This window comes from Sturnus vulgaris, chromosome 12, assembly GCF_052056855.1.
Source record: "Sturnus vulgaris isolate bStuVul1 chromosome 12, bStuVul1.hap1, whole genome shotgun sequence".
Classification (NCBI taxonomy): domain Eukaryota; kingdom Metazoa; phylum Chordata; class Aves; order Passeriformes; family Sturnidae; genus Sturnus; species Sturnus vulgaris.
Window position 1 is genome coordinate 2,966,230 of NC_142254.1, and position 25,060 is coordinate 2,991,289.

The 25,060-nt window shown below is 42.9% G+C and overlaps 1 protein-coding gene across 3 annotated transcripts in view; it reads left to right on the plus strand.

The window, feature by feature from the left end:
• The first annotated feature begins 339 nt into the window (after nt 1-339).
• The window catches only part of GARRE1 (granule associated Rac and RHOG effector 1), a 60,139-nt gene continuing 35,418 nt past the window's right edge, over nt 340-25,060 (plus strand). The window contains exon 1 of one of the 3 annotated variants that reach the window (XM_088171813.1): nt 340-398. The gene's annotated coding sequence lies outside the window, so the exon portion shown is untranslated. Of the gene's footprint in view, nt 399-1,191; nt 1,212-5,623; nt 5,749-25,060 lie in introns of those variants that run through there. The other 2 variants (XM_014881807.2, XM_088171814.1) reach the window with 2 other exon arrangements.

Sequence of the window (25,060 nt, forward strand, 5' to 3'; positions counted from 1 at the left end):
TCGGGACACTGCATCTGACCCCAAAACAAAAGACCGAGAACCTTCACAATTTTGAGCTCACATAAAATATTCACTGATTAATTCATCCCTTTCTTCCTTTTTGTGCCGCCAGGCCGCCCCTCAGGCTCTTCCTCCCGTACCCGGGGCCGGTGCCGGGCTCTCTGTGCCCCGCCCGGGCCCCGCGGTGCCGCCGCTGCCGACCCCTCCCGTCCCGCTCCCGCTCCCGTTCCCGCTCCCGTTCCCGTCCTGTCCTCCCCGCTCCGCTCCGCCCGCTCCCGCCGCCCCTTCCCGCTGTCACTCGCGGCTCCGCCCGCCCCTCGCCGGCCCCTCCCCGGCCCCGGCGGAGCCGCCGCCGTTTCCGGAGCGCTCGGCGCGGGGCCCGGGGCTGTCGCGGGCAGGTGAGTGAGCGCCGCGCCGACCTCGCCGAGCCCCGCGGCCCGGCCCGGCCCGGCCGAGCCCCGCAGCGCGGCCCGCGGGCCCGGCCGTGCCGGCACCGGGCTGGCAGCGCCCGCGGCACCGGGAGACGCGGATCGGAGGGCGGCAGCGCCCGGGGCAGCCCCTGGGCCGCTCGGGAGGCGCCGGCGGGGGCTGGGGCCGGGGGGAAGCCCTGGCCGGGGGTGAGGCGAGGCGGCGGTGCCCGGGACCGTGGCCGCGGTGCCGCGGAGGGGCCGGGCCGGGGCGGCGGGGGCAGCCCGGGGCGGTGTCGGGGCTGCGGCCGCCCCCCCGTGACCCGTGTGCGGGCAGCCCGGGCAGCGCGGCGGGGCCGGGACTGCGCCTGCGGGAATTCCTGCGCACCTTCCTGCTCCACGGTGACCCGGGGCGCCCGCCCGGCCCGGCCCCGCCGGCCCCCGGCGCTGGGGCGGCCCCGCCGCGCGGCCTCTCCCGGGCGGCGCCGGCCGGAGCTCCCCGGGCAGCGGCGCCGCCCAAAGCCCGGCCGGGCTCGGGGCTCCCCGGGCCCCTCCGCGCCCCCCGGGCCGGGGCCTGCGGGCAGCGGCGTCCCCGGCCGCTGCAGGGGCTGCGTACAGATTGTTCACCTGATGCGAGCTGCGAGTGCCGCTTGTTGTTGCCGAGCCTTGTGTTGTGTGCATATGGTAGCTGCCAGCAGAAGAGAATAACGCATATTGGGCTGTAGCTTAAAACTTTGCTCATGTTCCCTTGCTTCTCCCTGCTCGAGGGGTTTTATTCGTTGGAGTGGAGAGGAAGTGGTAGAGGTATGTATTTGTCGGCTTAGGAACTTGAAAGCAGTCAGAAGGTCTTATTTGTTTGTTTTATGTGAGATTATAAACCCAGTTACGGGTATAAACTGGCCGTTATTATTATCATGACTGTTTTTATAGAGGCACAGATGTCTGGGCGCTGTGGAGAGCGGCCATACCTCAGTGGTGCGTAGCTGCAATAAACTCGGTGTCAGAGTGGCTCAGCCGTGGCTTCGGGGGCACGCACGGCTGGCACAGGGCTGAGGCTTGGCTCCCGAAATGGCACTGCGTCTGTGACCGCCGGGCTGCCTGCTGGACAGCCTCCAGTCTACACCTTGTGCATTTTAAAGCTATTGTTGCTGGATGTTTCTGTTTCCTCAGCCCAGTGCTGTCGGCAAAGAGGTAGTGGTGCTCTTGAGGAGCTGTTTTTGTTTTCTGTGGGCACAGGCGGCTCAAGCTCCCCTTCCCTCACCTCGCTGAGGTATGTGGTAGGAGTTGTGTGGCTCCTGGCCACATGAAGGTTTTGGTATGCAGCTCATGGGATCAGCAGCGTTGGCCCATTCTGGTATGTGCACAGGTGCAGTGTGTGTATCCTGGGTACCAACATGATTTTGCACTTGGCTCGAGTCTTCTACCAGGCAATGTTTCTAGAGAAGATAAAGCTGGACCCTTCTGTAAAGAATGGCGAATTTTCCAAGTTCAAGACTTGCAGAAGGCTTTTCTTGCTTCCTATATTTTCTGTTCTTTCCTTCCCAGCAGAACTTTCTTAGTCTTTAATCTGTGGTTGTGATGAAGGTGTGCTCGGGTCAAATGTTCGCGTTCCTGGTGCTTGGAGGAGCCCGGCTGGGAGCAGCTCACACACTGCTTTCCGTGCATCTTGTGGTGCTTCCTTGGTCAGTGTAAGGCAGGAATGCTTCCACTGGCCTTTCTCATTCTGCATCAGGAGTTACTCAGGGTGCTTAGGAAACCAGAAATAATGCGGATGGGGAATATTTTTCAGGTTGAAAGTCCGTTCTGAGACTCTGAAATTTGGCTAACGGGTAAATAATCCCTCATAAAATGTAATAAGGCAAATATATGCTACTGACGTTTCGAAGTGAAGTCTAGGTTTCTTCTGCTTCTTGGGCGTCAGCTTGGATTTGGTCACTGGCATCTTATTTTTTTGAAGGTGTGCTGTCTCCAGCTTGAGATCTTTATTCCCCACTTCTTCCCATTGTTTGTGGTTTTTCAACACCCCTTCTCCCCCAGCATACAAATGACGGCCGGATTTTCTTTGCAGCAAAACAATTGTATTTTTCTGTCCTACGTAAGCTTTTCTTTAAACCTGGCACTGACAGTCATTTCAAGTGCTGCCACTTGCCTTACTCAAAACAGGGTTATGTCAAGAGAAATTGTGCTGCTGCTGCTTTTGTTTATGTAGTAGTACTGTAATAGGAAAAGACTTGTTCTTGGTACAATGAATGCTGGTACACCAGAAATCCTGCTAATGATAGTGATTAATGGGTGCTGCTCAAAATAGCTATCACTGCTGCTGTGACTAATTGTGCTGTATGAAAAGAGCTCCTTTATTCGCAGTAATCTCAAGGTGTTTCTAGAGTTTTAGAGACGTGTCTGATGGATGCAGGCAGATAACTGCACAGGGAGATCCAGAACTTGCTGGAGTGTGGCAGCTCTCGGGATCTTGCTGCTGTGCTGCAGAGCCAGCTGGGGCTGAGAATGAGTGTTTTCTGGTGATTGTAGGTAGATAGAACATTATTAATGCTGTTAGTCAGTGCAACACCCTACATGTTGCAAACAGTGCCAGGGTATTGTTAGTAGCTACAGAAGGGGTTTATATCATGCATGAAAGATGACATTTCCAGCAGCATGGGTAACCTCATCACAGGGCATTGTGCTGGGGCTGCCTCCGAGGGCAACCACGCTTGACAAAAATCTCTGTTGCAATCTCTCTGCTCCTCCTGGAGCTTGGTGAGGTCTGGATACCCCTCCCAGGCCTTTGGGCAGCAGGTGATGGTGACATGCTGCAGGCAATCCTATGCTCCTGGGCCACGGTGCATTCCTTTGTTTGGATTTTGTACATGCTGCAAACTTAATGGGGACTGTGGATCTAAGCCATAGGAGGTCCTGTGTCTTGATACCTGTAGAATCTGAAATTCTGGTTTGTAGGATGAAAAAATACTGTGAAAATTAAGTAGAATATGTTAAAGATGGGTCCCAAACTCACTGAGAAGAAGCTTGAAGTTGTGTTTGTTGTACATCTGTCTTTGTGTTTCTTCTCTTCTGCTGTTTAAGTACCTTGAGACAATTTTACATCAGGAGCTGTTGAGACATTTGTCCTTCCAGCTGTCAAAGAAACCCTTAAGGTGTGTGTGAGGGAATAGAACACATTCCATTCACAAATTCTGGTTTGCAGGTTAATTGCCAATTTGGTCTGATAGCATTCCAGTCTTGTAGTGTTCTGTGGATAAACTGGTTTAGTCCAGTCCTTGAATTTTGTCAAAACGGTCATTAAAACAAGGGAATTTTTTTTTTTTAATGAAACTTCAAAATGATAATTTTGGTGATAATGAGGTGTGTTTCACTTTGAAGAGCTCTCATGTGACAAGACAAATTGTTTTGAGAGCTGTGGTCTTGGAATATCAATCTTGCCTTACCCTGCTGTAATTAATGAATTACTGTGTTGGTTACTTCAGATAAATTTTGGGGGATTCATCCGTGTGGTTCTGTTAAGGTCACAAGCTTTGCATGAGGCAAAGCAACTTCCAGGAATTCAGGCTGGAGTGCTTTGGAGTAAAAGAAAAAGGAGTAAGTGTGTGTGAGAAAAAGCAGAATAGAAGGTTTAGAAATGCTGCTCAAGCTTTGAAGAATGACAGAAAAGAGGAATGCAGAGGACTCCAGGTACAGCTGGGGGATGTCTGAGTGTATGGGTGGGTCTGGGGTGGGAGTAGCCCAGGCTCTGTGAGGCTTTCAGGCATCTTTGAGAGGCTGTGCAGCACGTCAGGCATTTTCCCAGCTGTGATTCTGCATTCCATCGATGGCAAATTGGCTTCAGTCTGGTGATAACATACGGCAGCTTATCCAACTCAATTTGGAAGTGTGATATTCTAGGACTTGGCTTTGAAGAACCGTTTTCACTAAGGAAATAAATATTCTTCCTTCTAAGGAAAGCCCCCGTAGGAGAACACGATAGCACTGGTAGATAGAATTTTTGCTGTATTAGCTAAAAAGCAAACCAAAAACTTTAAAAAAAAATTGGCTGTAGAGTAAGTGCCCATGTTTTATTGTTAGGGTCACATCAGGTAAAATAATGCCTTAGGAAACACCTTTACAGTACCTCCCTAAACTGTGACCAATTCCTGCTTATGTTTTTAGGAACATTTTCTCCCTGAAATACCTGATGAGTATTTTCTGGTTTAGGCTAGCTAGATTTCCATTGTTCCTTCTTCGTGGTCTTTTGTTGCTGGGCAGGTGAGTGAGTGCCTAACAGTTCCTAACAGTTTTCTGCTTTTTTAAGGGGGGGATGGGTTTGAGGTCAATGGGACTCTGTTTTGGTTTATAAAGCCATATTACAGTGGGGTCTTGTCAGGCATTAACATTTTCTGATAAGCATTTCTGTACAACAGCATTGCAAAAGACAGATTCTGAGGAAAATTTCAACAGGAAAATTCTTCCACCACCCTGTCGGTCACTCCTCATGTTGAGTTATTCTATTTTTATTCTTTCCTGACACTACCTATGTGCTGGTTACAATGCTGTAAGGGAACATGTCAACTGGCTGTTTAATAACAGTATTTTAGGTGTGACTCTTGTTTAGTTGTGCACTCAAAGTTGACATTTAAATGGTACTGTCCAATTATAGAAAATTCCTCGGGCTCTGTGTCGTGTACTCTGCAATCTGGGAACAGAATAAATGTCCTCAACCTAGACAGCTTCTTAATGTAAGAGAAAGTTTGTTTCCCTTGATAGAAATAATAATATTGAAGTTTGTTTCTTTAATTATTTATTTTAACACATTTTGGGAACTCTAAAGCAGTGTATAGAATGAGTTGTAGAGGAGAGGGTAGGAGAAGAGCAGGAAGAAGGGGCTGTGGTGGATCTTTTTTCCATTTCTCCACAGGCATCTCTACTGTGATTCATTCGTGTGAGGGTTGTCTGCCAAAGAAATTAATCTCTAATCCTGTCAGTAACTGAGTGTTTTTAGTTTCCCAAGTAGATTACCTGACTGTCATAACTGGTATGTTTGTGAGTTTCTGGATGGTGTTGGGAATTCCTCTGGATTCACTGGGGTAAAATTAGATCCTTTGAAGCTTGTTCACATGATTTGTCTCATACCAGGATATTCAGGGCAATGTTCCTAGGTATTTTTTAATGAAAGTTGAACTTCCTGCTCTTCTGTACATATTACAGAAGTTGGCTGTGTACCTGGGAACACTTTGAGTCCAAGCACAAGAACTTCCCTGGGGAAAGATAAAGCACCTGAATGTCTGCAGCTCACATTCCAGGAAAGTCTGAAGATCTTTTAAGTATTGCTTCCTAAGAGTCTAAGTACAAGGTAATATTTTCAAAAGTTCCTTAAAAATATTTGAAGCTGGCAGTCTCATCCCGAAGAAGCCAGATATTCTTTTTATATGATCGTGTAACAAAAATGCTGAAAAGCAGAGAAGAGCTGTAGTGCCTAGGAAGGACACATACAGAAACTCTCCTCTTCTTGAAAGATTCCTCTCGTGTCTGCATCCTCACAGGTGCAGTTCAGGACTGGGGAATCACAGGGGAAGGATCACAGTGGGGAAATGTAATTTTGTGCCAGACCCCCAAAGATTTGAGGAACAGAACCTCTTTCTGGTGAGTATTTCAAAATGTTGCTCAGGATGCTATTTGCATCTGATGGTATTGTGTTTTTTGGAAGGAGGAAGAATACAAGGAGGAAGAGGGTACCTGAAAGTGCTGTTCTGTATGTTCTTCTTCCAGTTCTGTATGTTCTTCCTCAGGAGAACTTTGGTATGAGTTTGTCATCTGCAAATGCTCAGAATAAACCATGTTTGTCAAATGCAGGTAAAAATGAATGCAACTGCTCATCATTTGTTAGAGGTCCCCGTGTTTTGTAAAAGATGGAAAATTCCTGAGGAGAGAAGATACTTGGTGGAAGGGGAGAGTAGCAATGCTGTTTCTATTGAGTGGTCTGCAGTTCTTGGTCCAAGCAGAAGTTAAGGCCTGGTGGTGTGGAATAATGTTAACTAAAACTGTGCAAATACCTGGTTACAGAATCCTGCTTCATCAGTTCATGTGATGAAGTCTGAGCTGCAGAATAAACTTTATTTAGCCTCTTACCAAAGACATAGTTAGGTATTTGTGGTTTTTCAGTTGAGCAACACAGCTTGCAAATATTTAAATAATAAGGTAATTTAAATAACTAATTTAAATAATAATATCAGCCGTTTTTGCTGTATGAGATGAGCATTTGCAAGCAAGTGATGCAAGCAAAAACTTTAATATGATGATGAAAAATAGGTCTTCTGCTAAATATGCATGTATTCTTTAGGAAAAACTAAACCCTTTAATTTAGTACATAAACAAAAGAGAATGAAGAAACTTGGTAAAGATCAGAATTTTGTTTCACTGAGTTCAGTTGTGAGTGGTGCAGATGAAACCAAGACTGCTGTTGTTGGCAGGAGAGCAGAGGTGTGAGTGGGTACTTGGACTTCCTTTACATGCAGAGAGCAAACTGGGCATGGTTTGGTAACACATATTGCAGTACAAATAAATTGTCCTTCCACCAGTGTAAATAGATGCACATCTTCTGATAGAAGCAAGGTTAAGGCTTTGATAGTGTTGTACTTGTTTTGGCTGTTTCTGAAGAGAAGTTGCTGAAGGTTATATACAGAAGAGCAGGGTAGGTCAACTAAAAATTAAATTTCCTAAAATAAAGCAAGTGTACGTGAGCTTCTGATTCCGTGGCTTATTTTTGTTTCATGCTGATGAAAATTGTATGGAGTCCTGGAAGGAAATGCCAGTTATTAGAACAAAACCCTGAAAAACAGAGCATATTTTAGCAACATTCTACTTTTGGGAATATGCTTGGTTCTGTATTAAAATGTTGGAAAAGTCCTTATTCAAAAGAGTCTTTCTGTCTGTCTTGTATTGCTTTCAGAAGGATAATGAAAACTTTTTTTTGAGCAATCCTATTAGATCTCATAATAAACTTCTTTGTGTAAACATTGCAATAATTTCCAGGGCAGCAGATTGTGATGTTGAATTCAGCACTTTGACCTCATTCCAGTCCCAAAGAGGAGCAAACCTTATAAAGTTTTTAGGCAGGTATTACAAATTAACTTTGATAATTAGCCAATTTTATATAAAATTTGGCCATGAATTTAACACAAGACTTGTTTGCACCTTCTTCTTAGCAAAGATATTCTTCAGATCCAGGTTATCAACCCTAATTTAAATGTTGTATTTCACATAAATGACTACTTCAGTTTTCAGACCAGCTGCTGGTTTGTGGGACAGTATATGGTCTGGTTTGGCAGGCTCTGGTCAAGTGCACTTAGAGCTTTTTCCATATGGAAAAGTGGTACATCTGACCTGTGCTATTTTGAAGTAAATCTGTTGCTTGGTTTAGTGGTTAGAAGAGTTCCTTGCCTGGTTAAGTGAATGCATTGCTCTGCAGATGTTTCTGGATATGAAATCTGTTGAAAACCACTAATGATACATATTTTGTTTTTGTATAGGAATGTAACATTTTTGTGGTGATGAATTGGTATGATAGATTAAATCTGTAGTTGACACACAAGATTTAGGGAAATGTTTTTTGGGTAAAGTGCATTTTCTTCCTTTGAAGATGCAGCAGGAAAAGAGCTTGTTTGGTTTTTGTTTTTCCCAGTCTTGGTTTCTGGAATGGTTGGGTTGTAGGAGGTTTGATTGGGATTGTCTGATGCAGTCAGACAAATGACCATGGTCTGCTCTGTACTTGTGCTTTTGCTGAACATGGGTTAGGAGACGAGAGCTCTTCTGTGTGTGCCCTCCTTTTCCATATTTCAGTGATCATCAGATGGCAGGAGCTGGCAGTCAGGTGCCAGGAGGTGCCAGGTGGTTGCTGTGTATTTGGACACATTTTTGAAGGTGTTCTTTGGTCAGATGTGTTAGGTGAACATGGTGTGGGAATTGCTCTGGCTCAGGGTAGCAGAGGGCAAGGCTGAGGAGCTCCTCTGGCTTTAAAGGTACAATATATAAATTTAATTTGTTCTTAAACAGCTGTACAGTTTGTTGCTTGTGCAGTGCTTTGATGGGGGGATTGTGATAATTTGCAGTGATTTTTAAGCTTCTCAGGTCAGTTTCTGAGGACGTGTCTGTAGGTTGGCATGTTGCTGTTCTTCAGGTTCCTCTGTCCTTACTCTGTTATTCATTATTCCCTTGCACTTGGGGGATTATTGATGCAAAGGTCTGTCTACACTGCCTTCTCTTGTGTTTCAGCATCTTTTGCTGTGTTTCACTTGAAAGGCCACCATGGCCCTTAACTTTGAGCAGTGTGAGAGGTGAAGACAACTGGTTTTATATGACTGACAACATTTGGCTTCATGTTGTCGTTTGTTCTTTTTCCTCAGACATTCACATTTTTATGGGCATTTTTTCACCTTCACATTGCAGCATGTGGCTGCTTTTTCTCTGTTTGATGTAATGTGTTGTTACTGGTATTTTAATTCACATTCTGAGACAGGAGAAGATTCTGGATTTCAGTCAGTTGCTTTCTGCTAAAAGGTTGTGTCTGTATTTTGGTCTGAAATTGTTGTAGGACAGATGAGGCAACTTCTTTCCAAAAATACTTGTGGTTTCAGGGACGTAATATATTATGTCTTCTTTGCATATGCTATTCGATATATTCTGATCTGGAGCATGAGTTCTTTCTGCTGTGTTGATTGTATTTTGCTGCACATGAAATGAAAGACCAAGAAAAACAAGGGTAAGTATAGTTTATGAAATTTTCTACACTACATAATCATGCTCCTTTTCCTTTTAACTTAAAGCTTTGTAAGTGATCCAATCTTCATAATCACGAGTGTTCCTTGGAAGGTGTGCTGTGTTTTGATTCAGATGTTCAGTGTGTTGAAGAATAAATTATAGTATGAATGCAGGGCATCTTGCATACTGTGTCTGTGCTAAATATTTTCCTCTGAAATGAATTTTAATGTGAGCAAAGTTAAACTGGTATAATTTGGAGCAGCAGACTTGAGGCAAAAATGCAAGTAGCTGTGTGTGAGTATTGATTATTGTGCTCGGTAGCATGTGAAAAACTCATCGTGCCTCAAAGCACTGTTGCTTTAGTGGACTTAAAATCCCTTATTTAGCTGTCACTAAAGATTTGTGTTGGGGATTTTTAAAAATCTCTTCTTTTACATCACACCATTGACCTAAGTGCTGCAGTTTATTGACTTTCCTTGACCTTATGCTGTCACAGGCAGGTAGTGTTTTGGCCAAAGGATGGTGGGTTTCTGTCTAGAACAGTCCAAACCTGGTAATCTCACAGGACCCACATAATAGATTCTGAAAAAAAGCAAGGAATGGTGATTGGAGCTGTAGAATAACCCTGGGAGGATGGAAGCACTTGACAAATTGACTGACATGTATCAGTGTGTGTAAGATGCCTTTGTGTTCACTGTGGGGTGTTCAGCACAGCAGGTCACATGTTGTGTACCTCTTTGGTAAGAACCAGCATTTAAAGGACTGATACTTCAAAAGTGATGCTTTGTAGTTGATGTGAAGGGAAGAAGTGATTTTTGTTTTCACTGGTGAAATGACTTTTTTCCTAAAACTGCTGCTTCATGTTCCTCTTTATGGAAGATGCTGCCTCGTCCTGGACTGGTGGTGAGCTGAAGGTTGTGTGGCAGCTACTTGTAGCTTACTTGCAGTGCCTCTCCTTTTTTTGTTTTCTTTTGTTTGTTCAAAATGTTGGGTTTTGTTAAATATGAGAAGACTGTAGTAAGAAACATAACAAAGCAACTGCTCATAGTCATGAACTCAAAGAGTAATTGAGACTATTCAATGTAATCTTTTAGAATTATAAATGCTAGGTAAAAAACATTTTCCTTTTTGAATAGCAAGCTTAAATCTGTCACTTTTCACAAGAGCATGTAGTGATATGGCAAGGGAGAATTGCCTTTGCTGAGGGAGAGTAGATTTAAATAAAATATTGGGAGGAAATTCTCCCCTGTGAGGGTGGGCAGGCCCTGGCACAGGGTGCCCAGAGAAGCTGTGGCTGCCCCATCCCTGGAAATGTCCAAGGCCAGGTTGGATGCGCCTTGGAATAACCAGGGATAACTGGGATAATGGAAGGGGTCCCTACCATGGGGTGGGATGAGATGGCTTTTAGGTTCTTCCAACTCAAACCATTTTATGAATTCAGGATAAGTCAGGCATTTACAACATTGGTATGTGGTGAAAACCTCAGTGCCACAAGATTTTTTCATTGATACTTTTTCTTGAGTAAGTTACCTTCTAGGTGCTGACTAGTAGAGATTGCTTAATATAACATTGAAATAGTTCTTATTAGTAGTAAATAAGTCTCGGTTCTGACCAACAAAAATCCATTGTTTTGACCAAAGTGTGGACAAAGTAATGACTCCTAAACAGAGGGTATGTTTATAACTTCAGAGGCAAAGAAATACCAGCATAATCACCTGAAAAATATGAAAAGTAGTCCATGGAATAATTTTCTGTTTCAGACAGAAAATAAAACATTAGCTGTAGGAGGAGCTAAGTTTCCATTTTGCAAGTGACTCTGCTGTTTAAGGTGATTTGCTGGTAGGTATGCAGCAACTCAGAAAGCAGGAGGATGCCTCACTAATAGCATTTGAGAGCCCTAAGATACAGTTTCATCTTAATTTTGAATATTGTTATATTGATATTCTGTAAAAATCCCATCAGTTTCATTGCCAGACCCAGAATCATCTTAATTTTTTATGCTGCTGAATCCAGTCACTCTCCCCTGTGATTATTTTTGTTCTTACTTTTAGTTTTACTCCTTTTTTTCTGCTTTAGGCTTTAATTTAATATAAGACTCTCCTGATTGTATGTGTTAGACAGTGAGGATTGGAATGTTAGCTGAAAGATAGGGAGAGGAATCTGCTGCACTGAAAATGCAAAAGATTTCCTGTTGTTACTCAGTTTGGTGTGAGTTAGTGTCCCTGAGGCAGCTGAAGCACTGCTTAAATTCTCCTTGATTCATGTAAATGCACAAGGGGTAGCAGAGGATAAAACCCCTTGATGTATTCAATAATACTGTGATTGTGGTTAGTCCCAATTCTGTCTTTAGAACACATTGTTCCTAATAAAATAAATGCACAAAGTGGTATGGCCTGCTCTAGCTGCAGAGTGTTACTGGATGCTTTGAAGGAAGGTAATTATTTTATTTATTTCTAGACTTGAAATTCTGAGAAAATGTCTCACTGAAATTCAACTCTCTCAGTGGGCAGAACATTCATGGTGCAGTGTGCACGTAACAAGCATTGTTAGGTACATGCAGGGAATCCATATTTTGTATTGCTGTGGATAAAACCAAATCTATAAATACCTCAGTGTGTAGTAAGGATGCTTGTCTAATACTGTGGGGTTTAAGCTGTCTGGAGTTAATCTAAAAGAAGGGAAAAGAAATTGAAAATAAACCGGTGCTGTTGGATGGGAAGCAAGAAAGCAGAATATGCTTTTCGTGTTGAAAATTTGCAGGAAACTACAAACTTCATGTTATAATACAAATGCAGAAAATAAATGAGGCATTCCTGTGTTTATGCATTCTGGTGTTTCCTGAGAGGTTTCTACAGATATGTATTGTGGGCTTATGTAGAATATAGATATTGTAATTGCCTAACAGAATAATTCTACAAGCAGAGCAAAATCCTTGCAGAGCTCTAGAAGGAAGGAGTATTGGTAGAGTAGGGACACAGTTCCCTTCTTTTTCCCATCTGGCACTGTGGGGAGCAGGAGTGGATGGAAATCCTGCAAGAAGCATTTGCTGTTTGGTTTGGTTTGTGCTGTAGCCATTGGCACTTTCTGCTGCCATCAGTAATTCAGGGGCACAGGACACACAAGTTCAGGTTTTTGTCAGAGCCTGCCTAATGGGAAAAAAACTGTGGGAGAAGAGGCATTATCATTAAATAGAGAACATAATAAAGAACTGCAGAGCAAGTTCAAGCCTTCAATGTCAAGGTCTAGCAGCAGGGTCCTTCCCAACCACTTCATTGTTGCCTGGGCTCTGTTACTGTGCTGCTTCAAGCAGATGCAAGGAGAAATTTTTCCCTAATACTAATTTTGCTTACCTTCTCCAGACCCATTGTGGAAGTTATTTCCATAATATTGATTGTGGAAGAGTGTGGCCGTTGAGTTTTGTCCAAAATCAGCCTGGCTGAGCCATAAGTGCTGTGTGATGGTTCCACTGGGGCTGGAGGAAGTAGTGAGTAGTGGGAATGTCTTACCTGAGAGCAGTGTTCAGATGGGAGATGGCTGCTGTGTTCCTGAGGGGGGTGGCTGTGCAGGGTCCTCCCAGCAGGCTCCAGGTGTCCTGGCAGGGAAGCTGTGTGAGCTCAGCCAGGTGTGCCAGGGAAGGTCATGGCAGGTGGCAGAGTCACCAGGCACAGTGGCTAATACAGTGCTCACTACATCACCTTGGTATCCTTGCAGGTGCTAGGAATGTACTTACTAGTTTAAATTAAATTGTTAAATTAATTTTTAAACATTAGTTTAATGACTGTGTTGTTAAATACCAAAGAAAACCATCAGGCACTCTGGTGCTCAGTGTCCATTTCACCTTGCTCTGATAGCAGCACTGCTGCCAGCACCTCCTGACTCACCTGGTGATGCTTGAGTGCTCCAAGTGAAAGGCTTCTTTTTTTAAAAAATAATTCTCATGTTTCCTTTCAGAAATTAAAAAAAAATTGCTGAATTTTCAGTGAGCTTCGAAGCTTTTCATGTGCTCATTAGTAATTGGAATGTTTCCTGTAAACGATTGTGTGTTGAAAGGGTTGTTTTGACATACTTGAATGTGCATTGCATGTTTTATTGGAAATGAAGGCACAGATGAGCATGCAGCTCCAGCCTGCATCAGTGACTGTGCTCCAGGAGCCCTTTCCCTGTGAAGTAATGATTTTAAAATGGTGTTCTGTATAGATTCACTCTGGTACAACTTGAGTTTCATTCTTTGACTAATGAAGAATATTCTTAGCATAACTAAACCCACCTATGCTGTATTCCCACAAGTTTATGAAAAATGGGAGTGGAAACAGTGCTGAAAAATTAAACTTTAATGCTGTCCTCGATGAGGACTCAGAATTGCTTCAGTACCTTTCATAGTAAGGGCAGAGACTATGGGAAAATTAACTTATATTTACACTGACAGGCAATATTATATTAGTTCTTTAAATTATGCATTTTATTAGTCTGGTGTCCATAAAATGCTTAATTAATTCAATATTTTGAAATAGATGGGTTATTGGACAGTGCTGTTGTGATATTCTTTTTCCATTTGACTAACAGTATCCTTTTGAAAACATTCTTTCACATATTTTCCTAGTGGCATGAGAAATTTTTGTGGCTGTCATTCATTGACATGAGAATCTCAGTGAGGTTTTTTAAAGGTGCTTCGAGTCCTCATTTTGAGGTGGGGTAGAGAAGTTTTCAAATGTTGACCCTGAAGACTCAATGAAGTTACCATTCAAAATATGGGTTTTTAACATCATGTTTTTGCCGAGGGATGAGGCAGTCCTGACTTTTATTTCTTTATGTTGACAGTGTAATTTAATCTATTTTTTTAAAGGAAAGAAAGTATTGTTATCCCCCAGGAGTCACCTAGGAATGAATCTCATGGGCTGCTCCTGGGTGTGCTGCTCCTGTCATTGATAACTTTTGTTTCATGATACCCAGCAGTGGATAAATATATTAATGAGATGACTCTTGACTTCCCAGTTTGTCTGTTGTTTTTCAGTCCATTCCAAAATCCAGCTCTGCTAACCTAAAAAATTGTCACGCTTGCTTTTCTCTAGTCTGGTGTGTGTTAACTTATCTGCTTTTATTCTTGATTGGTGGAGGCTGTCCTCCCACTTACACTGTTCAATTCGTGTGGAACTGGTAAGAAATTCAAATGATGCCCTGCTGAGAATAGGATGGAAGCTGAAGGAGTGGGAGGGAGTAGAAGAGACTGATGGTATTTACTGGAACTGTCTGTGCAAACCGGTGGGAAACAGCCCATATTGATGGTCAAGCACATTGGTAAGGTATATATATCTAAAAAAATGAACATATGTCATAACACCTAATGTCATGATTTAAGGATTATTCCTCTTTCTTAATTTTTGTTCAAGTTGTCCTGTAATTGATTATGTCTGAAATATAATTTGGAAAGTAATTTTGTGAAGTACTAGTGGCAATTTCTTTGCTGTTAGCATCCTAGGCTGGCTAATTCTCTGATTAATCAAGTCATATCAGTATATTTTGCCTTGTTTTGAAACACTTGCTTCTGTCTTAGTGTGTTATAAATATTTTGGGATGTGGGTCCATGGGAATTCCTGTTTTTCCCTCGGTTTAAGTGAGGGTGTTCCCTTAGGGGCAGGGACCAGGTGGGTCCCTCTGTGCAAGGTGAGCACAGAGCAAGCTCAGCAGTGCCCAGCGCTCCCTCCCTCTCCTGGGGGTGCTTTTTGGGACTGAAATCCCAAATTTTGGGGTAGCAGAGGCGTGCTCAGAGTGCTTGGTGAGAACACAGCCTTGCTGGTCCCTCCTGGCAGCTCCCAGAGGGCCTGCCCATGTCAGGCTGCAGCCTCCAGGATTGGGATGCATCCTGGAAACTTCTTGTTTTTCAGCACTTTGGAGACAGAAGAACCTTTTTTCATTCCTCTGGGAGCTGTTCTGTATCAAAGTGCTTTTGTGGCAGAATTTGTTAATGGAAAAACATTTGCCCTAGCAACTGGTATAATTGGTAAGAATATGAAAGAGGGTTATGGATAGTGGTCATTAATTAAAAGTAGAGATCTTGACCACTGCCATTGTGGCCTAGATGGGTGGTGTCTGGTCTAGTAGGCCACTTTTAATTGGCTTTAACAAAAGTTACACAGTCAATGGCAAACAAACGACATATTTTGTTATTGCAAAAACTCAAGTTTAAGCAAAGTTCTCATAAATAGGTGGTGTCAGATGAGATTTGCATTGTAACAAACCCCTGTAATTGGTAGGATTTAACTTAATGTCCACAGATAGTCTGTAAGGTATGAATAATTGCTGGAAGTTAATGCTCTGCATTGCAAACTGCCCTGAAGTGCAGATCTGTTGTATTTTAAGGTCTTTAGATAAACCTTCCAACAAATTAAGCTGTTTCATTGCAGTGGAGTACTGACAGTAGTATTTAATATCTTTTTCAGAGAAAGCTTTAAACCTATATTGTATAAATACATTGTTTCTAATGCTCTTAAAAGTAATGTTAAATTGTCCTCAATAAGAAACATATGGCTATAAATTCTGACATACTCCATGCGCTGTCCTGACTGTCGGAAGCAGAGTGTGCAATGTCGAGGATATTTAATTTAAAAAAATTGGGATAAGGTTCGTGAATTGTATGCTAGAAATAGAAAATAAGATTAGAGGTTATGTTTCAGGCATGGAGCTGTCTCTGGGGGGGGAACAGAACAAGGTTACTTCAAGGTTTGGAGCCTGGCTGGGGGATGGGAGAAGGGACGAAATCCAGCAGTGGCTAAAAATGGTGCCTGGGGGAGTTTGTAGTAACACACACAATAGGAACTGCCAGGCTGAGGAATTGCCCTGATGCTGAGCCTTGTGCATTGTAGCTTCTCCTTGCTGGTGCCAGATTAGTCATGGGCAGTGCTTGGTACCAGAGGGGTGTCCTGGTGCCAGCACAAGCAGTCCTGGTGCTGAGAACGCTCCCTCTAAACCTGATACTGGGGAAATGTGCTTGGAAGGGCCTGCCCAAATCCATGGTAGATGCATCAGCTGGGATTGAGACATTGCTTAAATGAATTTGGCACCTTTGCAATGTCTCATGGCTGGCAGAACTTTACTGTGTCGCTGTTAGTGCAGCAGAAAAGCCCTTTGTCGATAAAAGGTTCTGGGAAGGAGTGTCAGTCACCTAAATATCATTTGGCTCAAGTCACCTAAATATCACTTAATTGAAGCTTAATCTTTCATGTTGCTAATAAATTTTAAGTATAATTGACACATCAGAAGATGCCACTTAAAATTCTAAATGTTTCTCTTCTATCTTAGTTTGTGAACAAAATGCAGCTCCCTTAAAGAGTATGGAGAGATGCCATAGCTTGTGCTTGGTTAGGTGTGGGCTTGGGATCTGCCACTGCTGGACTTGGTGCTTCAGGGGGAGCACACCTGAGGTTTCAGAAAGATCTAGCAAATAATGGAAGTTTAAGTCTTCAGGTTTGCCTCTGGATGTTGTATTTCTTCTGAATAGCTCAATCTCATTGTGTTAATTTGTTTTATGGATTAAAACATTACATTTGTTTCTCTTTCAAAATGCATTATACTAGCATAAATATCCCATTGTATCCTCTGCTGCACAAAAGAGTTCTTGCACAACTCAGTGCAGAAATATTTGGCACATAACCTGGTGACAAATCATGCTCATGATTGAGGGCTTAGTTGTTTATATAAAACTATCAGTCTTTTAATTTCAGGACATGGTAAAGTGGCGTGACTGTGTTTTATATGTTGTAGATTAGGATTGATAATTATTTAACTACTGATGACTTTATTGAGAAATAATTGAGAGTTCTTTGGTGAATGATTTTCAATCTAAGAACAAGGCAGGTTTTTTAAAGGAGAAAAAAAAGTCCCATTCCATCAGCCATAGCACATCAGTGTTTGTGTGCACATCAGTCTGACTGCTGTGTGCCTTTCCCTGCTGTATAGTTAATGCAGCAGCTTAGAGCTGGGAGGGAGGAGAGTGCCAGCAGAATTCTGTGTATGCATTTGTTAACAAAGAGCTCTTGGGGGAAGTTATTTATACTCCTTGGTAGCATCTACACCAGATTTATTTTCCAAATGTGTGAATTTATTTGTATTGAGTGAAATTCAACTTCATTTTTAAGAATGTTAAATCTGTTTTGAAAGAAGGAGCAAAACAATTGTTAAAATACTAAAATACTTTTCTTAATAAAAGGAAAATAACTTTTATATGCTTTTCCTACAAAGACTAGCTTGATTAAATGTAAACCCCAGGTAACTAATAGCTTTTGAAGACAGAAATTTATTACAGCTTTCTCTGTGTGAGGAGTGGATGGAGGAGACCCAAGGTTGCTGCAGAGTTGCTCAGCCTGCAGCTTTTTGATGTTGACCTGTGGCTTATTTTGGCATTTACGTTGTGTGGATGAAAGGCAACAAATGATTGTGTGGACTGAAATAGCAGGTGGGATTACTGGAGCAGCTAATGGAGGGCACTGGAATCTGGAGTGCCAGCGATGGGAGCTGCTGCCATTGTGGCCTTGGCTGGGACAGGGCAGGAGCAGGATCCCTTTGTCCCCAGTGCCTGTGCCTGAGCAGGTTGTTCACAGCATTTGCAGAAGACTGAGCAGCTTGGGGAAGGATTTTTTCAGTTGTCTGCTGTGTAAAGCTGGCAGAACAACTAGATAAGCACTAAGCTTTGGGTGGTCTTGGAGGAGGAAAGGCAAGGTGGCAAGTTTGGGCTCTGTCTTTTCCTTTGAATTTTTATTAGAGATTTATAAACTGGAAGGGTGCTATATTTGATCTTATAACTAATCCAAATTTGGCCCCAGCTCTGCAGGATGAGTTAGGGCTATTTTAAAAATTTCATCTATATTTAATTAAGCTTTAAAAATTCTGGTCTTAATGCAGAGGTGAATTCTGTGCCCAGGACACACAAGCAGCTTTTTTGATCAGAAAAAGTGAGGAAAGGTTATGAAGTATGCATGCTACTGCTTCTACTTTGCTAATCTTTATGATCTCAAATTACTTGTCACCAGTGTTCCTTCATCAGCTGCAGGGATTAGTTCTACATAAGATAATATATTACAAACCATAGATTTGTTAGAAATAAAGCATTTTGACAGTTCCAAAAGTCTCCTGTTACAGAGGTCTAGTTCAAGAATGATTTTTAGAATTAAAGTGAAAACTACTCAGCTACTACAATTAATGGAATTGCTATTTACAGTAGTATTATGCTTTTATAGTATTGTGTACACACTAATGTTTGGTTTTGTTATGGGGAGAGACTGTAATTCACACTGGATTGCTCTGGTTTATTCATATCCTGTGACAGTGAATCAGATACTGCTGTCTATATACAGACTGAATTGCCAGCCAGCTTTGGGCCCAAATATGGTAAACATAATTATGTTCATTTGCTGTAAAAATACATTTTCCTTAGTTTAACATTTTCATGATTACAGTTTTCTGGTAATTCCATAATTTTCAACATGAGAGGGATGTGAAAGGCATAATCATCATGTCCCTCTCTTCAGTGTAGAATATAGTTTGTTTTCCTGGGCAAAACTCCAGCTGTTCAGTGATGAATTTACTGCTGCTCAAATAGAGTGAGCCCATAAAGCATTTGGAGAGGCTGTTCCTGGGACAGGGGCTGTGCTCTGGAGACAGAATCTCTGTGTGCACAGACAGCAAAAGCCCTGTGGCTACAACTGTCCTGTGGCACTGAGGGGATGTGCTGATGTCAGTTCTCCTGATATGGGCTCCTGTTTCCTATTTTTGGAAATGAAATTAATATCATTTCAGAATACTTAATACTTTTCAAGTAGGAGACTTTCAATGAACGAGTTGGGAGAGCATTAAGATAAAGCTCCTACTCTGTATTGAAGATAATAAATATTAGTAAGTATTGGATTAGGTTTTAATTTCAATCACAAAGGAGTGTTTATGGTAATAGTTATTTAATGAAAAAAAGGATAGTTTCCATGTGGAAATACATGCTAGTAGTCACCACTTCAGTTTTACAAGGGGGTTAGGGTTAGTACATTTAATGCAGCTAACAAAATGCATTTGCAGGGTTTTTTCATTTTTTTGATGTAGTCTGGTATCAAGAATGTTGTAGATGAATTCTGTGGCAAGTGTTGAGAATTCAGGAGCAGCATAGTAATTTGGGTAAGGGAAGATTGTTGGTGTTGAGTTACTCAAAATGTTTTGAAAGCTTTCATCATCCTTGCTGCAAACAGGGAAAAAAAAATCGCATACAGGCTTTACAGGATTTGCTGTACATAATCTGTCTCATGTTTCTAGTACTCAGAACTTCCTTCTTCATAGAGGAGCTTTAAATGTGTAGATCATCTATAATTTTCTGTCTTGAAATACTACTTTTATCTAGCAGTACTAAAATAATTAAAATGCCTACTGAAGTTACTCTGAGTTTGAGTTTTTTTAAAGTTGTATAGCATCACAAACTCTTAAAGTAATTTAGCTTAGGGATATTTATTTCAGTGAGAAGATTCAAATGTGTGTGCTGGGAAGTGCAAGTCCTGGAGCATTTATGAAATGTGGTATCAGTGTTTGCAGGAGCAGCAGAATGGCTGCAAGTCTGAAACGGAGGAGCTGAGCTGAGGAAATGTTTCTGTTTGCAGAGGAGTTGTAAACAGTGTGTGTGTGTCCTTGTGGCACTTTGTGGTTGTCACTGTTCCACTGCTTTCAGTGCTTGCTGGGGTGGAGAGAGTGACAAAGTAAAAGTGGCTGATTTGGGCTTCAAAACAGATCCACCTCAACTTCCTGTGTCCCTTGGAGGTTATAAATGGGTATCTAGGGAAAGGCAAGAGCAGGGTGAATTTGTGGGCAAGACTAATTTAAAACTGTGCTCAACAACTTGCTGCATGTGGGTTCCTGAGCCTGTGGTCAGAATATTCAGCAACCTAAGTGAGCCCCTCTGTAAAGGAGGGTGATAAAGGACCAGAGCTGCATGTTAAATTTGAAATGTGGGTAAACCATGGATTTATGCAGTGGCATGTGTTTGGCTTTTCCAACGTGGCTGTTCCCTTGGAGATCTATTCTTCTGACTCTGCCATTCAGTATCAGGCTTATGTTTGGCAAAACCAGTCAGTGGTCACTGAAATCATCTTCCTCAGTGGTGATGATCAGACCAGAGCCCTTCATTTTGTGTGTGAGGTTAGGATTCTTTTCTCATGTATGAGTTGATAAATGTATCCCTAATTAATCTGGTGTCTTTTGCCCCTTAGTCCTGTATATATATAATGTGTTAGAGCATGCAGTATGTCATGCCTGAATAGTGCAGTATTGACCCAGGTTCTTATTCCCACTTGTCTTTCCAAGTCTTGTTTAAGGTGTGATTTGTTCAGGAAAATGAAAGCTTCCTGAGAAGGACCTAACTGCTGAAAGATGTATTGAAGAATGTCTTTCATTTATTTCTCTCTATGTACTTTGTTGAAGAGTGGGAATTATTCCCATTTTTTTGGCTGTGGAAGCGTTTTTTGCGGTGTTTGAGTCCATGGACAAATCATTTAAAGCTGATAATAAAGCTCTATGTGGAACCTTCTGCCTGGTTTCTTGATCTGCACAGACTCAGCAGTAACTAAGCTCTTCAAAGTCATTTCCTAAACCTCTTTAACGAATTTTAGTAGAAATTTTTAGCATGGATCTTAAAATGTGCATTGAAAACATCTCTTCCCAGTTAATGTTACTGAAAAGGAAGTATGACATTTGCTTATGCTGGAAAGCTGCAGTTGATGGTGTAACAAGGAGTTTAACTCTTACCTGTGTGGGAGACACCACTCACTGGACCTGGAGCTGAACATGTGCCTAAGTTCATTACTGAAGTGAGCCCAGAGGTTTAAGATGTCTACTGTAAAGGGCCTTTTTGGTGTTGTGGGGTGAACACAATACAATAAAAAAACATGTGAAAGCTGGTATCCTGCGTAAACTTGGGAAATGGTAATTTTTGGAGTTTTCAGTACACAACTGAAAACCAATTAAATTTGTTTTCTTAATACTTGTTTTTTTCTGTTAAGTTTTAAAAAGAAAACACCGTGCTAGACTCTGTTTACATTTTTAGTTTTGAATACAGTCATCAGGAGTGACAGGGTGAAGAATTGCCGTGTGGGTGGCTTCTGCTTAGAAGGACTTCAAGTGTGGATGTGATGTGCTGGGTGGGGGTGCAAAGACAGACTTGGGAATTATCTCAGGTTGCCATAACTGGACCATGGTGCGTAAGCCTGACCAAGTAATATTCCTGTTCCACATATGCTTAATTGAATATTTCTCTGGCTCAGCCTTTCCTTTCTGACTTCCCTTCAGCAGGAAGTGAAATATGTGATCATTTACAGGAACATGTTAACTTAATCTCAGGATTTTCTAGAAATTGTCAGCTCACTCTCCGTGGGTTGCAGCTCTGCAGTTTTCCCCTGTGTTTGGAAGGGAAGTGTGTTTTCCGTGTGCACAGGGGTCTCTTCCTGAGCAGCCCTGTAGGTGAGCTGTTCTGGGAGGCAGAGCTGTGCCTTTTCTGCAGAAATTGGTGCTGCTTATGCTTGCTGTCAGCCTGGTCCCACGAGCTTTTTCCTCATCCTGGCACATTTTCCAGCTCTAGTGGGGGAGTGTGCTCGGGGCTGGTGGTGAGTGCATCCTTTTGGGAGACGAGAGATGGAGCCTGGAGTCTCCCCTGGCTGACAGTCACGGGTGGGAATTTATCTTGCTGTGTGCAGGGGCTTTGTAAGGCTGCTCCCTCAAAAGATGGGGCATTATTTTCTTTCTCTTTTCAAAGGGGAGCTGGTCCTGCTTTCAAAATAGATAACGTAAGCACCTATTGCCAAGGGAGGATTGAAACAGTGATCCTGATCTGACACAGGCGTCTATTTTTGATGTTGGCACACAAGGCTGAAAGAAGCTCTGGTTTAACACATTCCTTTCACCAGCTTTTCCTTTTGCTGTCATATCTTATTGCTGAGACTTGAGTTCGTGCTATTCGGAGTGGTTTTTTACGTGTTTTACTTCAAACAAAATGCAGGAAGTCTCCTGATGGACTGTAGGCTCTGCTGTGGAAAAATCCAGTTCAGCGTGCTGACAAGTCTGAATCTGACTGCAGAGCACCTACATTCCATGTGTATCTTTTAGGGAGTGTAGTTACACAGGTTTATAGAGATTTTTTTTCTGAAGGATTAAGGTTTGGATGTGAGGTGGTGTAGTGCTGAGCAGGCAGGACCATCAGTACTTACCTAACTCCCCAAATGTGATGTTCTTCAGCCTTTTCCAGTTCTCTCTGCTTCTGAGTGGTTTTCATGACAGAGTCTTTGGTTATTTGGGTTTTTTTGGGCAGGGCATGGACATATTTTTGTCTTTGCTTGTTATTTCAGACACCTAACAGGCATCCGCCTCTACAGGATTTTTCAGTACAAATGCAGAAGACACAAATCAGCACAAATAATTTACTGTTGTTGCTTTAAGGAGTGTCATTTTGAAGGGAAGAAAACTCCAGACAAAAGCATAATAAAGTAGTTCAGAGACTCTCTATAAATACTAGATCGATCTATCAATCTGTATATCTAGGTATCTCTATATATCTGGGGGTGTATATATATGTAAAATCAGTGAAATTGGCCTTTGGAGTTAACCAGGTTGCTGGTTTAACAGATCTCAGTGCTTTGGTTGGAAATTGCTTCAGTGGTAAGTGAGAGCAGGTTCCAAATTAATAAATGGCTCTGTTGAAATTTGAGGTGCTCAGTTTGATTGCAGTTGAACTGTGCTGAGTGCCCAGGCCCTGTGCAGCGTGGGCTGGGAGCTCTGGTGCCCAGCTGGGGCAGGGAGGGCACAGGGGCAGTTGCAGTGTGGCTGCTGGCACCCCATGTGCCCCCAGAGAGCCAGGAGGGTGGGCTCTGAGCTGGTGTTGGGAAGGGGACACCCTGGGAGAAGAATGTACCCAACAGGAGCTTCATGGATTCACTAAGGATTCACTTGACTACTTTTTTGTTTTGGTTTGTTTTTTTTTCCTCCAACTGTTCTGGGCAAGCAGCCAAAAAGGAATCCCAGTGAGCAATTCATGAGCTAACAAGAGCTAAAATGATTTTGGTATAATGGTCTATTTCTGACTTTCCTCCAATCCTCCTCTAATAGGAGATTTTTACAACTTGGGTGACAAAAAAAACCCCCAAACTGGAAAACCCATCCAGGAGGTGCCTGGGTCTCCTGGGGGCTGCAGCCCATCCCATTAGAAAGCCTTGGGAAGCAATGCTGGTTTTGCTTCATGGATCTGTAGCTCCAGAGCAGAGGCAGGCAGGGCTTGGTGGGGAGGATCCTCTCCCTGCTGGCATCCCCAGGCTGCTGGGGCTGCTGTCCTGTGCCTGCATCCTGCCAGCTGTGGGAGTGAGTCTGGAAAAACCCCAAGCCTCCTTTGCCCTGCTAGTGAAGATAATCAATACTTGTCATCCCCTGTAAAAGTATTTGCATGTGTTAAGTATTTATGGTGTGTTGGTAAGAAATTCTGAGTGCAGAATAACTTGGTTGATGTCAGAGATGGGTGCCTATTTTCTGCCAGTCAGCATTACTTGAAGGTGGCTCTTCTTGTTGACTGAGAAGTTTAATTTTTGAAATGTAGTTTCGGCTCTTGTATTATTCTGAAAAGTTTTATGTTCAAAACTTTTAAAAGTGTTTGAAAATGAAAACAATTTTAGAAGCCCACACACATTTCATTTGATGTGTTTTCATGGGTGGATTGAATATATTAGACAGGTGCCATTCCTGTGGCAATTTTAATATCAATAGGTGTGGTATATTGATGAGTATAGTGGAGACGTTGTAGTCAAAGTCAGAATTTAATTTATCAGATTGTGATTTGTTGCTGAAATTAGAATGGTTCTTTATATTGAATCCCTGGTCTGTGGATTCCAATTTCAAGTATTTTTGAATGAATATGTTTTGTAGATGTAATCCATCTTCAGTTTGGGAGAGTTTAAAATGAATCAACTCCCAGTTAAAAATGTGATGTCTGCCTTAAAATCCTCCCCAAAAGTAGTTGGGGATACCTGACTGGCTTTTTTAACCTGTTTATTTATGAGGATCCTGAAAGGTTTACTTGGAGGAATTCCCACCATCCATCTTAGTCCACTTGTGTTGTTAGGTGCATTAGTGAGCTGTGTGAAAGGAGGAGCAGGGAGGGCCCTGTTGCTCTGCACTGCCCTGGCTGATCCCCGGCCATGCAGGCTGGGTGTGGCTCACCTGGTGCTGCCTTTGCCAGGCTCCCTCCTAGGACTGTTCCCGTTTGTCCTGCTTCAGTAATGCCTGTGCCTTCACACCACACTGCTGCTCTGCAACGTCCACAGTCAGGACTCTGCTGCCCTGAGAAGGCCTGGCCCTGGTCCCTGCCATCCATGGCAGTGTGAGCTGCAGGTGAGCTGTCCTGGGCATGGATCCATGGCAGTGTGAGCTGCAGGTGAGCTGTCCTGGTGAGGGATCCATGGCAGTGTGAGCTGCAGGTGAGCTGTCCTGGGGTGCTCTGTGCCCCACAGACCCATCCAGGGCTGCCTTGCCCAGGGTGTTTGTACCTGGATGCCCACACACCAGTTGTTGTTGTCTGGTCACTCCTGTAGCCCTGAGCCAGCTGTGGTGGGGACAGAGGGACACTGACCAGGCTCAGGAAATGGTGTAGGGGCCTCCCTTGCCCTCCTGCTCCCAGTTTGCTGTGCAGGTGTTGAGGACCATTTAGAATCTCTTTGGTTGAAGCTATTCACATTTGGAGCCCAGGTGGCCTGGCCAGGTGATGGATGGGATGGGATGGGATGGGATGTGCAGGTTAGTGGCAGGAGACTGAATGTGGAATGACACCTTTGCTCGTGGAGTAACTTCCAGGTTTGCACCACATTTGTATCGCTGAATGCCAGAGGGAGCTCTGTGTGTTTTTGCCAGGA